Here is a 12061-nt window from a genome sequence, read left to right as displayed (position 1 = left end):
AAAAAAAAAAAAAAAAAAAAAAAAAAAAAAAAGAAAAGAAAATCAGCAAGAGATCAGAAGACAGAATTCTGTGTAAATTCTAGCTGTTGACCTTCAACAAGGCGTCTTTCCAGTCCGAGCCTCCTCTTTTTCATCTGTATAATGAATATCATAATAGCTGTCCTGCCTAAATTATTGGAGTTTTCTGTGGGTCACATGAAGTCTTTTGATGAACATGTGGTATCAGGCAGTATACATGTACTCCAGAGAGACATTAACATTCTGCTGTGTCAAAATATGTAATTCGTGAAAAGAGTTAACAGAATTTGGGTATTTTTTCTTTGGATTCATAAAATATTTTTAATTTCTCTGAGGTGATACAAAGTAATGCTGATTGGTAGGGAAATAATCTAAAATGTGAATCCTAGATTCCTTCTAGATTTTAGAACAATAGTCACCTCCCTCCTTTTTTAAAAAATTTAATTAATCTATTTTTTATTTTTTGAGATGGAGTCTCTCCCTGTTGCGCAGGCTGGAGTGCAGTGGCACGATCTTGGCTCACTGCAACCTCCACCTCTGGGTTCAAGTGATTCTCCCACCCCAGCCTCCCGAGTAGCTGGAATTAATAGATGCGTGCCACCATGCCTGGCCAATTTTTGTATTTTTAGTAGAGACAGGGTTTCACCATGTTGACCAGGCTGGTCTTGAATTCCGAACCTCAAGTGACCGTCCGACTCGGCTTCCCAAAGGTCTGGAATTATAGGCATGAGCTACTGCGCCCAGCCTTTTTTTAATTTTAGAGACTAGGTCTTGCACTGTTGCCCAGCTCACTCCGTCCCCAAACTCCTGTGTTCAAGGGATCCTTTTGCCTCAGCCTCCAAGTAGTTGAGATTGTAGGTGCATGCCATCGTGCCTGGCCCTTCCTTTAAAAAAAAAAAAAAAAAAAGGCCGGACACAGTGGCTCACGCCTGTAATTCCAGCACTTTGGGAGGCCGCAGTGGGCGGATCACCTGAGGTCAGGAGTTCAAGACCAGCCTGGCCAACATGGTGAAACCCTGTCTCTACTAAAAATACAAAATTAGCCGGGTGTGATGGTGGGTGCCTGTAATCCCAATTATTTGGGAGGATGAGGCAGGAAAACCGGTTGAACCCAGGAGACACTTGCAGTGAGCCGAGATCACGCCATTGCACTCCAGCCTGGGCAACAGGAGCGAAACTCCGTCTCAAAAAAAAATAAAAATAAAAAATAAAAAGGCTGGGCATGGCGACTCATGCCTGTAGTCCCAGCACTTTGGGAGGCTGAGGCGGGTGGATCACCTGAAGTCAGGAGTTCGAGACCAGCCTGGCCAATATGGTGAAATTCTGCCTCCACTAAAAATACAAAATTAGCTGGGTATGGTGGTGCATGCCTGTAATCCCAGCTACTTGGGATGCTGAGGCAGGAGAATTGCTTGAACCCAGGAGGTAGAGGTTGTGGTGAGCTGAGATCACGCCATTGCACTCCATCCCGGGCAGCAAGAGCGAAACGCCATCTCAAAAACAAAAAGAAGGGAACCATTCAGGGTTTTATTGACATGTTTAGATATGTCAGTGTTCATAGTAGTTCTCATTTCCCTCACATTTCTTTTCCTTAAATTGATTTAATTTGTAAGTTTCTTTCAAGTAAAAATGGATTCACTGGAAATATGAAAATATGCTACCTTGGGGCAGGCACATTGGCTCATGCTTGTAATCCTAGCACTTTGGGAGGCTGAGGCAGGAGGATTGCTTGAGCCCAGGAGATCAAGATCTGCCTGGGCAACACAGAGAGGCCTTGTCTCTACAAAAAATTTTTAAAATAGCTGTGTGTGATGGCAGGTGCTGTAGTCCCAGTTACTTGGGAGGTGGAGGTGGGAGGAATGCTTGAGCCTGGGAGGTTGAGTTTGTAGCTGCAGTGAGCCTCAGTGATGATGTCACTGCATTCTTGCCTAGGTGACAGAGTGAGGTCTGTCTCCCAGAAAAGAAAAGAAGGAAAAAAAAAAAAAACCCTTCCCACACACCCTGTTTTGGAATAGGATGCAACTTAGGCCCTTCTTATTGACTTGTTGAAACAGTAAACAATTTAGCACTTTTATATTGTTGAAGAAAATGAACACCTACTGTCTGCTTTACCTCCTGCTTACACATACTGTCTCAGGCAGGAAATCTGGTTTTAAACTGTTTCTGAGACATTTAGAGTTGATAAGAATTACGGGAATCTTTTGAGTAGCATTTTTATGTTTTCTATGTTACCTCATTAGATCAGCGTTTTCCATGCTTTCAAAGCCGAGTCCCCACATTGAAAACATAAAAAGAACACTTATCTTTTATTAACGTCAGTTGAGGTTTCAAAAAATTTATCCTGAATGCCCTAAAAGTGAGTTAAAACAATGTGCATGCACGTATGTTTATTGTGGCACTATTCACAATAGCAAAGACTTGGAACCAACTGAAATGTCCATCAGTGACAGACTGGATTAAGAAAATGTGGCACATGTACACCATGGAATACTATGCAGCCTTAACAAAGGATGAGTTCATATTCTTTGTAGGGACATGGATGCAGCTGCCAACCATCATTCTCAGCAAACTATCGCAAGAACAGAAAACCAAACACCGCATATTCTCACTCATAGTTTGGAATTGAACAATGAGAACACTTGGACACAGGAAGGGGAACATCACACAGTGGGGCCTGTTGTAGGGTGGAGGGATGGGGGAGGGATAGCATTTGGAGATCTACCTAATGTAAATGACGAGTTAATGGGTACAGCACACCAGCATGGCACATGTATACATATGTAATAAACCTGCACATTGTGCACATGTACCCTAGAACTTAAAGTATAATAAAAAATGAAAAAAAAATGTGCATGTATCTCAAACTAATTATGCTGAGTGAAAGAAGCCAGGAATAAAGATTTGGATACTTTTATGATTTCATTTAAAATTCTAGAAAATGCAGCCTAATCTGTAGTGTCAGAAAGCATGTGAGTGGTTGTCTGGGGATGCAGACAAGTGGTGGGAATGAGCGATTCCACAGGGACAGGTGGAAATTGTGGGGGAGTAAAGAATATGTTCACTGTCCTAATTGTGGTGATGGTGTCATGGGAGCCTACGTATGCCAGTTATTCGGTTTGAATATTTGTGGTTTATTGGATGTGTTAGAATGTGATAAAATTAAGTTTTTAAAAATAATAGAAACCTTTGGTTTAATAAAATGAAATGTAAAATTACTCATCAATTAAATACTAAAGACATCTGTCTTTGGGGGGAGAAAACATCGATTATTTCACCTTTTCAAACTTCTTAATGACTTTTGAGGCAGGATCTCACTTTATCCCCCAGGGTGGAGTGCAGTGGTGTGATGATGGCTGACTGCATCCTCAACCTCTGGACTGAAGTGATTCTCCGGCCTCAGCCTCCCATGTAGCTGGGACAGGTGCACACCACCATGACCAGCCAATTTTTTTTTTTTTTTTTTTTTTTCCCTACAGATGAAGTCTTACTCCTGGCCTCAAGCAGTCATCTTGCCTCGGCCACCCAGAGTGTTGGGCTTTCAGGTGTGAGCCACTATTCCTGGCCACCTTCTCAAGTTTTTGGCATTTTTGGTAGCTTTGTTGATGGGTTTATTGGTATTCTCATTTTGTGTAATGACAAATAGAGAAATGAGTCTGCGGTTGAGCCCTGGTTTGAGTGCTTTACTGTGTTGTTTACCATTAATCTCATTTTCCTGACTTGAAATCATTCTTGTAGGCTTTTCAATCTAAAATTACCTTCACTTGCAGCTGGGCGCCATGGCTTACACTTGTAATCCCAACACTTCGGGAGGCCAAGTGGGTGCATCACTTGAGGCTAGGAATTAGAAATTATCCTGGGCAACATGGCAAAACCCTGTCCCTACTAAAAATACAAACATTAGCCCAGTGTGGTGGTGCATGCTGGTGCATGCCCGGAGGCCCAGCTACTCAGGAGGCTGAGGTGAGAAGATTGCTTGAACCTAGGAGGCACAGATTGCAGTGAGCCGAGATCACGTCACGGCACTCCTTCCTGGGCAAGAGTGCCAGACCCTGTCTCAAAAAAAAAAAAAAAAAAAAATTTGCATTCACTTGAAAATTACTTGTCACTTGTATGTTTCATTTTCTTTAGAATAGCTGTTACATGAAGTGTAAGAGACTACTGATGGCTACAAATGATCAGGAAGTCTGTGTTTTGGATTTAATAGTATATAGAATAAGATTAAATTTTTCAACTTTCAATACAGCTTTCTGAAACAAAGGTCTTCACTGCCTCATCTGTTCCAGCAGAGAATCACATCTCACCTGGGCAAAGGTAAATACTTTTTGCCATCTTATATTTGTTATTCAAAGCATTACGGAAATCTTTTGCCTCAGGAAAAGAATTTTTATTTTTGGGTCTCTTTCTGTTTTTTCCCTTTGTATCCAAGGCTAACCTTTATTTGACCACTACTTGGTGATCTGACAGAGTTTTCAATCATTTCCTAATTGATGTATCCACTGATGATGATGTATCCACTGATGAATTCAAATAGTAATCATTTTTGTGATTTTTTAGCAGTTGTTGCAGACATCATGTTAAACTTTTTTTTTTTTTCTTTTTTGAGACGTTAATTTCGCTCTTCTTGCCCAGGCTGGAGTGCAATGGTGTGATCTCGGCTCACCGCAACCTCCACCTCCTGGGTTCAAGTGATTCTTCTGCCTCAGCCTCCCAAGTAGCTGGGATTATAGGCATGCGGTACCACATCCGGCTAATTTTGTATTTTTAGTAGGGACAGAGTTTCTCCATGTTGGTTAGTCTTGTCTCGAACTCCCAACCTCAGGTGATCCACCCACCTTGGGCTCCCAAAGTGCTGGGATTACAGGTGTGAGCCACCATGTCCGGCTTTGTTTTTTGTTTTTTTTTTTTTTTTTTTGAGACGGTCTCACTCTGTCGCCTAGGCTGGAGTGCAGTGACGTGATCTCGGCTCACTGCACCCTCCACCTTCTGGGTTCAAGTGATTCTTCTGCCTCAACCTCCCAAGTAGCTGGGACTTACAGGTGCCTGCCACCACGCCAGGTTAATTTTTGTATTTTTAGTAGAGATGGGGTTTCACCATATTGGCCAGGCTGGTCTCGAACTCCTCGTGATCTGCCTGCCTCGGTCTCCTAAAATGCTGGGATTACAGGCGTGAGCCAGCCTGCCCGGCCTAAACTTTTAAAATGGTTGCTATTTTCACTTTTGTAGACCTATTTTTTTTTTTTTTTGACAGAATGAACTTAATACATTGTATCCTTTGATTTCTTCATGCACCATTTATTTAGATCTTCTGCAACTAATACAGATCTCTTATTCTATTTGAGTTCTACTAGTTTTACTCTACTAGATTACAGAAAAGGAAGGAATTTATGGGGTAACAACAACATTCTTAGAATGTGCACTGAACCAAATGACTGAAGAGCATTTATTTATTTTTTTATTTTTTATTTTTTATTTTTTTATTTTTATTTTTGAGACGGAGTCTTGCTCTGTCGCCTGGGCTGGAGTGCAGTGGCCGGATCTCAGCTCACTGCAAGCTCTGCCCGCGAGTTTACGCCATTCTCCTGCCTCAGCCTCCGGAATAGCTGGGACTACAGGCGCCCGCCACCTCGCCCGGCTAGTTTTTTTGTATTTTAGTAGAGACGGGGTTTCACCGTGTTAGCCAGGATGGTCTCGATTTCCTGACCTCGTGATCCGCCCGTCTCGGCCTCCCAAAGTGCTGGGATTACAGGCTTGAGCCACCGCGCCCGGCCAAGAGCATTTATTTACGTTCTAGTTTTCACACTAACTCTAAACACCTTTGAAAGTGGTTTCAAAGTGTAGTGATCTGGAAAGATAAAAGACTGGATACATATGATACCTTAGAAATGAAGACAGTTTTGAACCTAACAGGATCAATCTCATGCTAAATGAGATGGTGATGAGATTTCATTGTAGGGAAATAAAAATGATTAACGATTATGTCTTATAGTATATTGTTTTGAGAATGTTCAGAGTTTCTTGTTAAATGCACATACCTTCTCTATTGTATTTATGATTCAGTGAATGTACTGGGATCATTGTCATGAAATTCAACTTGGCTGCTGGGCGCGGTGGCTCAAGCCTGTAATCCTAGCACTTTGGGAGGCCGAGACGGGCGGATCGCGAGGTCAGGAGATCAAGACCATCCTGGCTAACATGGTGAAACCCCGTCTCTACTAAAAACAACAAAAAACTAGCCGGGCGAGGTGGCGGCACCTGTAGTCCCAGCTACTCGGGAGGCTGAGGCAGGAGAATGGCGTGAACCCGGGAGGCGGAGCTTGCAGTGAGCTGAGATCTGGCCACAGCACTCCAGCCTGGGTGACGGCGTGAGACTCCGTCTCAAAAAAAAAAAAAAAAAAAAAAAAAAGAAATTCAACTTGGCTATAGTCTATAAGGGAGAGGAACTCAGGGCTAGGAACTTTGCCCTGTGTCAGGAATGAGTCTTGAATTGTCCCAGAATCTGCCTGTCTCATTGACATGGTGAGAATGTCAGTTAGGAGAACTGATGGGAACTGGCCTTTGAAAGGATTGAATAGCATTCATTACCGGGTTAGGTAATCTGGCGCATCTGGCAGGTCCTACTACACTAGGTAAATTTAGAAAAGAGTTGGTACAGGAATTTGTAGCTCATTCTTGTCGGGTAGTCCAAATTGGAATATCTGTCTTTCTAGGGGTGTTTTAAGAGTTCTGGTTAACAGTATATTTGTTACTATACTGTGCCTTTATTCCTGAATATTTTAAAAATAAAATTATATGGGTGTGTGTATATGTGTATACACACACTTAAATGTATTATGGGATAGAATGTAAAAATTTAAGATAAATGTGAAACTTGGCCAGGTAGGGTGGCTCACGCCCGTAATCCCAGCTCTTTGAGAGGCCAAGGCAGGCGACTCACTTGAGATTGGGAGTTTGAGACCAGCCTGGCCAACATGGTGAAACCCTGTCTCTACTAAAAATACAAAAACTAGCCGGGGGTGGTGGCGCACACTTGTAATCCCAGCTACTCGGGAGGCGGGGAGGCACGAGAATCGCTTGAACCCGGGAGGCAGTGGTTGCAGTGAGCCAGGGTCACACTACTGCACTTCAGCCTTGGTAATAGAGTGAAACCCTGTCTCAGGAAAAAAAAAAAGTGAAACTTACTGAATTGTCTACTGCAGGTGAGGTCTTCATTCCCTAAACATATGGATTTATTAGGAACTCTGGTTTTAGGTAATAAATTGATAAAATATTCTAGGTAAAATGAACCAAACTTGAGAAAATTTGATTAATTTTACTTTATTGCTCCAGGTTTTCAAATCAGTTTATAATGTGTTAGTCATTACTGTGAAAATTTCTCAATACACCTTTTGATTCTCTTTTCTGTGAAGCCCTGCTTCAGTCTCTGTGGCTTTGTATGCTTTTTTGTGTGGATGATGCCCTCCTTTTGCCCCCTTAAACCCCATTTTCCAAAGGTTCTCCTCATTTGATTTTTAATGTAAATTCACTAATATTGATTGACTTCTAAGATTCATTTGTTGGTAAGACTTGCTTATGACTAATTCCTCATTGTTTTTTGTCTGCTTAGCATTGATCTGGTAACCTTGCTCCAGAAGCCTGTTCCTCACAGTCAAGCCTCAGAAGCCAACTCCTTTGAAACTTCCCAACAGCAGGGCTTTGGCCAAGCCCTTGTCTTCACAAATTCGCAGCACAACAATCAGATGGCACCAGGGACTGGCAACTCCACTGCTGTCAACTCGTATTCTCCTCAGAGCCTGGTAACTCACTTTTATTTCAGTATGGGATTTTAAGAAATATACCCATTAGCAAATGTATTCTAGAATGTGATACATGCCTTATAATTACTTTCTAAATATAAGAATATCTACAGTAAGGCCAGGCATGATGGCTCATGCCTGTAATCCCAGCACTTTCGGAGGCTGAGGCATGAGGATTACTTGAACCCAGGAGTTCGAAACCAGCCTGGGCAACAAAGCAAAACTCTGTCTCTACATAAAAAGCAAACTAACAAAAATTAGCTGAGTGTGGTGTTGTGTGCCTGTAGTCTCAGTTACTTGGGAGGCTGAGGTTGGAGGATCACTTGAGCCCAGGAGTTTGAGGTTGCAGTGAGCCATGATCATGCCACTGAACTCCAGACTGGGTGACAGAGCGAGACCCTATCTCTAAAACAAAACATCAGAAAATTCTACAGTAGATCTCAGTCCAGAAAACAATGATGTGGTAATTTCCAAGCACATAGCTGATGATTCCATGTGGAATGTAACTACCTGAGTTTCCTGGACAAAGATAAAAAATTTTTTATGGTTTGTCCAATTCTTTCAACTGATGATCACTCTTGAGATTGAAAGCACCCCTTTCTTCTGAATAATGTTTTCTTTGGATTTTGTTTCATATTCTGTCTCTATAGTTAGTATATTCAGTTTCTCACTTATTTTCCAATTTACTTAAATGCAAAAGTTTATCAGAATTGACTTGCTGTAAAATCATGTACAAATAGTTCTAAGTCTGCCTAGGTGCTTGTATTTTTTGCTTTTTTTTCCCCTAAGACCATAAAATAAGCTACATTTTCTTAAAATGCCAAAAGATTAACAGAGGCCCTTATAGTTTGGATGTGTTTTTATCGAAACAGTGTCATTTAGTGCTGTATGACTCTGACTTCCAATGTGAGTTAAGCTCCCATCCAGAAAGAACTTCAGGAACTGTTAGTGAAGGCTGTGAAGATAGGCTCATGAAAGTACAAGCTTAGATCATAGCTTATACAAGAATGTTGCTTTAGAATGGTGAACCGAAGTTCCTACCCAACTGCAGGAAGTTCTGAGCTGGCAAGGGGAAGCTGGAAAGTTCTATGGACGCAGAACTACAGCTCTTACTAGGGATAATTATTTCAGTTTGTTGCTGTGTTTTTCCTGAAATTTATTGCTGAGAAACAATTTTCTCCCGAGTCAAATCATTTGTTTTACCCTGATAAAATTGAGAATTGAATATTTAAACTTTTCATTAGTATTTTCTACCCTGTGTAGCCATATCATGTGTTGGGCCTGGGGACTTGGTGTTTTTAGTATCTTTGGCATATGAGGTGGTATCAGTGCTTGAAGTAGGACAGCCCAAGGTTTCTCTATTTTGGGAAGGCCTAATAAAAACCCTGATTTTTAATTGAAGCACCAGAGTCTTTTCCTCCTCTGCCTTTCCCTCTACTACTGGTATAATTATGTAATGCCCTTCCTGACTTGCTGAAATCTATGCCTGTCCACTGAATTGATAAGAAGGACTTGAGTTTTTACAGCGATCTTCAGATATGTTGCTTTATGTAGTGACCAGCATGAGAATGACCAACATGAGAAGGCAGAGTAAGAATTGTTTGTGTGGCGTTGTATTAGAGCAGTGGTTCTCAACCCTACAGCACTTTAAAAATCACTGAGGGCTGGGCGCCGTGGCTCACACCTATTATTCCAGCACTTTGGGAGGCCGAGGTGGGCGGATCACCTGAGGTCAGGAGTTCGAGACCAGCCTGGCCAACGGGGTAAAACCCCATCTCTACTAAAAGTACAAAAATTAGCCGGGCCTGGTGGTGGGCGCTTATAATCCCAGCTACTCGGGAGGCTGAGGCAAGAGAATCACTTGAACACGGGAGGTGGAGGTTGCAGTGAGCTGTCATTGCGCCATTGCACTCCAGCCTGGGCGACAAGAGAGAAACTCTATCTCAAAAAAAAAAAAACAAAAAACAAAAATCACTGGGGAGGCCAGGCATGGTGACTCATCGCTGTAAATCCCAGACCTTTGGGAGGCTGAGGCAGGAAGATGGCGAGATGCCAGGAATTTGAGACCATATCGAGACCTCATCTTGCTAAAATAAAATAAGTTGGGTGTCATGGCACATGCCCTGTAATCTTCGCTACTGTAGTCCCAGCTACTTGAGAGGCTGGCGTGGGAGGATCACTTGAGCCCAGGAGTTTGTTCTGTGGCCCTCCAGCCTGGGTTGACAGCAAGACCTTGTCTCTAAATAATAATTATTGTAAAGTAAAATCCCTGGAGAACCTAGTAAATAACAACAGCAACAGAAGTGGGGATGGTATTTCCCGAGTCTCTAAAACAAAACGTGTCTTCATCTTTGGGACTGGAATTTGGGCACTGTGTGTGTTTGTGTGTATGTCCATGTATGCACATGTGTGTATTGTATACATTTTAAAAGTCTCTCCATTGATTTAAATGTGTAGGTGGACTTAAGAGGCCTATGCTATGTATTACCTAGGGCACGGCAGTAGTCATTGATTCAGTGATTTCACTGTGTTGTAAAGCACACAGTGCATTTGATAAAACTAGCTGATGCATGTTAGGGATTATGTACGATAACAGGATGAAGAGAGTCATCACCTCGGAAGCCTTCATTGAATCAGTGGGCTTGAGCTGGATTTTTGCTCAAAATACAAAAAAAAAAAAAAAAAAAAAATTAGCCAGGCGTGGTGGTGGGCGCCTGTAGTCCCAGCTGCTTGGGAGTCTAAGGCAGGAGAAAGGAGTGAACCCAGGAGGCGGAGCTTGCAGTGAGCCAAGATCATGCCACTGCACTCCAGCCTGGGTGACAGAGCGAGACTCCATCTCAAAAAAAAAGGAAAAGAAATGTTATTTTTGATGAAGAACTTACATTTCAGAATGATCTGGATATGTAAAAATGTAGTTGATCTTCCATTGTCTTTTATAGTCGTAGGCTTTCATCCTCTTTGGATCTCGACCTGACAGGACAAATGGGGGAGGAGTAACATTGTTTTCCTTGTACTTATTTATGGAGCATATTTGGTGTTGTTAATCATCTAAACAGCTTGAAATGAAAATAGCGTCCATGGTATTTGCTAAACTTCAAATACCTGTGTATTGCAGTGTCTCATTTTGGAATATTAACCCTTAAGTTCAGTTCTTTGACCTATATTTGATTTTGTGTGTGTGTGTGCGTGCATGCGTGCACACACACGAGAGACGGAGTCTCACTTTGTCACCGTGCATGCGTGCACACACACGAGAGACGGAGTCTCACTTTGTCACCCAGGCTGGAGTGCAGTGGCGCAATCTCGGCTCACTGCAACCCCCACCTCCTGGGTTCAAGCTATTCTCCTGTCTCAGCCTCCCGAGTAGCTGGGATTACAGGCGTGGGCCACCATACCTGGCTAATTTTTGTATTTTTAGTAGAGACGGGGTTTCACCATGTTGGCCAGGATGGTCTCTAACTCCTGACCTCAGGTGATCCACCCACCTCGGCTTCCTAAAGTACTGGGGTTACAGGTGTGAGCCACCGTGCCCAGCCTGACCTGTATTTGATCTTGCAGGGTCATCTCACACTGATTTCTTCTTTGACTGAACATCTTGTAATCATTAAAGATGAAGACTGTGGTTCACAGATTAGGAAAATAATGTGTTTTTGTTGGTCAAATATATCTTTGTCATGTATTTCATGGCATTTCCTCTTCAGTTTTTTTAAATAGTGATATTTAATTGTGAACCAGTGACATCACTTTATTTTATTTTATTTTATTTTATTTATTTTTTTGACACAGAGTCTCACTCTGTTGCCCAGGCTGGAGTACAGTGGCATGATCTTTGCTCACTGCAAGCTCCGCCTCCCAGGTTCACGCCATTCTCCTGCCTCAGCCTCCCGAGTAGCTGGGACTACAAGCACCTGCCACCACTCCCGGCTAATTGTTTTGTATTTTTAGTAGAGATGGGGTTTCACTGTGTTAGCCAGAATGGTCTCGATCTCCTGACCTCGTGATCTGCCTGACCTTGTGATCCGCCCGTCTTGGCCTCCCAAAGTGTTGGGATTACAGGCGTGAGCCACCGAGCCTGGCCAATATCACTTTTTTAAAAATTGATTTCTTCAAATTCATGGCAAATATTTCCCTTCCTTTTAACTTCTTATAAGGATAGCTGCCGGGCGCGGTGGCTCAAGCCTGTAATCCCAGCACTTTGGGAGGCCGAGACGGGCGGATCACGAGGTCAGGAGATCGAGACCATCCTGGCT

At 42.6% G+C, this 12061-nt stretch overlaps 1 protein-coding gene across 1 annotated transcript in view; it reads left to right on the top strand.

Moving 5' to 3' along the window:
- The first annotated feature begins 4124 nt into the window (after positions 1-4124).
- The window catches only part of LOC108542189 (ubiquitin-associated protein 2), a 42518-nt gene continuing 34581 nt past the window's right edge, over positions 4125-12061 (top strand). Inside the window, exons 1-2 of the mRNA XM_017892098.1 lie at positions 4125-4329; positions 7622-7811. The gene's annotated coding sequence lies outside the window, so the exon portion shown is untranslated. The remainder of the gene's footprint in view (positions 4330-7621; positions 7812-12061) is intronic.

The sequence above is a fragment of the Rhinopithecus bieti genome, unplaced genomic scaffold (assembly GCF_001698545.2).
Source record: "Rhinopithecus bieti isolate Rb0 unplaced genomic scaffold, ASM169854v2 scaffold_22042, whole genome shotgun sequence".
In the NCBI taxonomy this organism is placed as follows: domain Eukaryota; kingdom Metazoa; phylum Chordata; class Mammalia; order Primates; family Cercopithecidae; genus Rhinopithecus; species Rhinopithecus bieti.
Note: the sequence above shows the minus strand (reverse complement) of the source record. Positions and strands in the feature narration are given on the sequence as shown.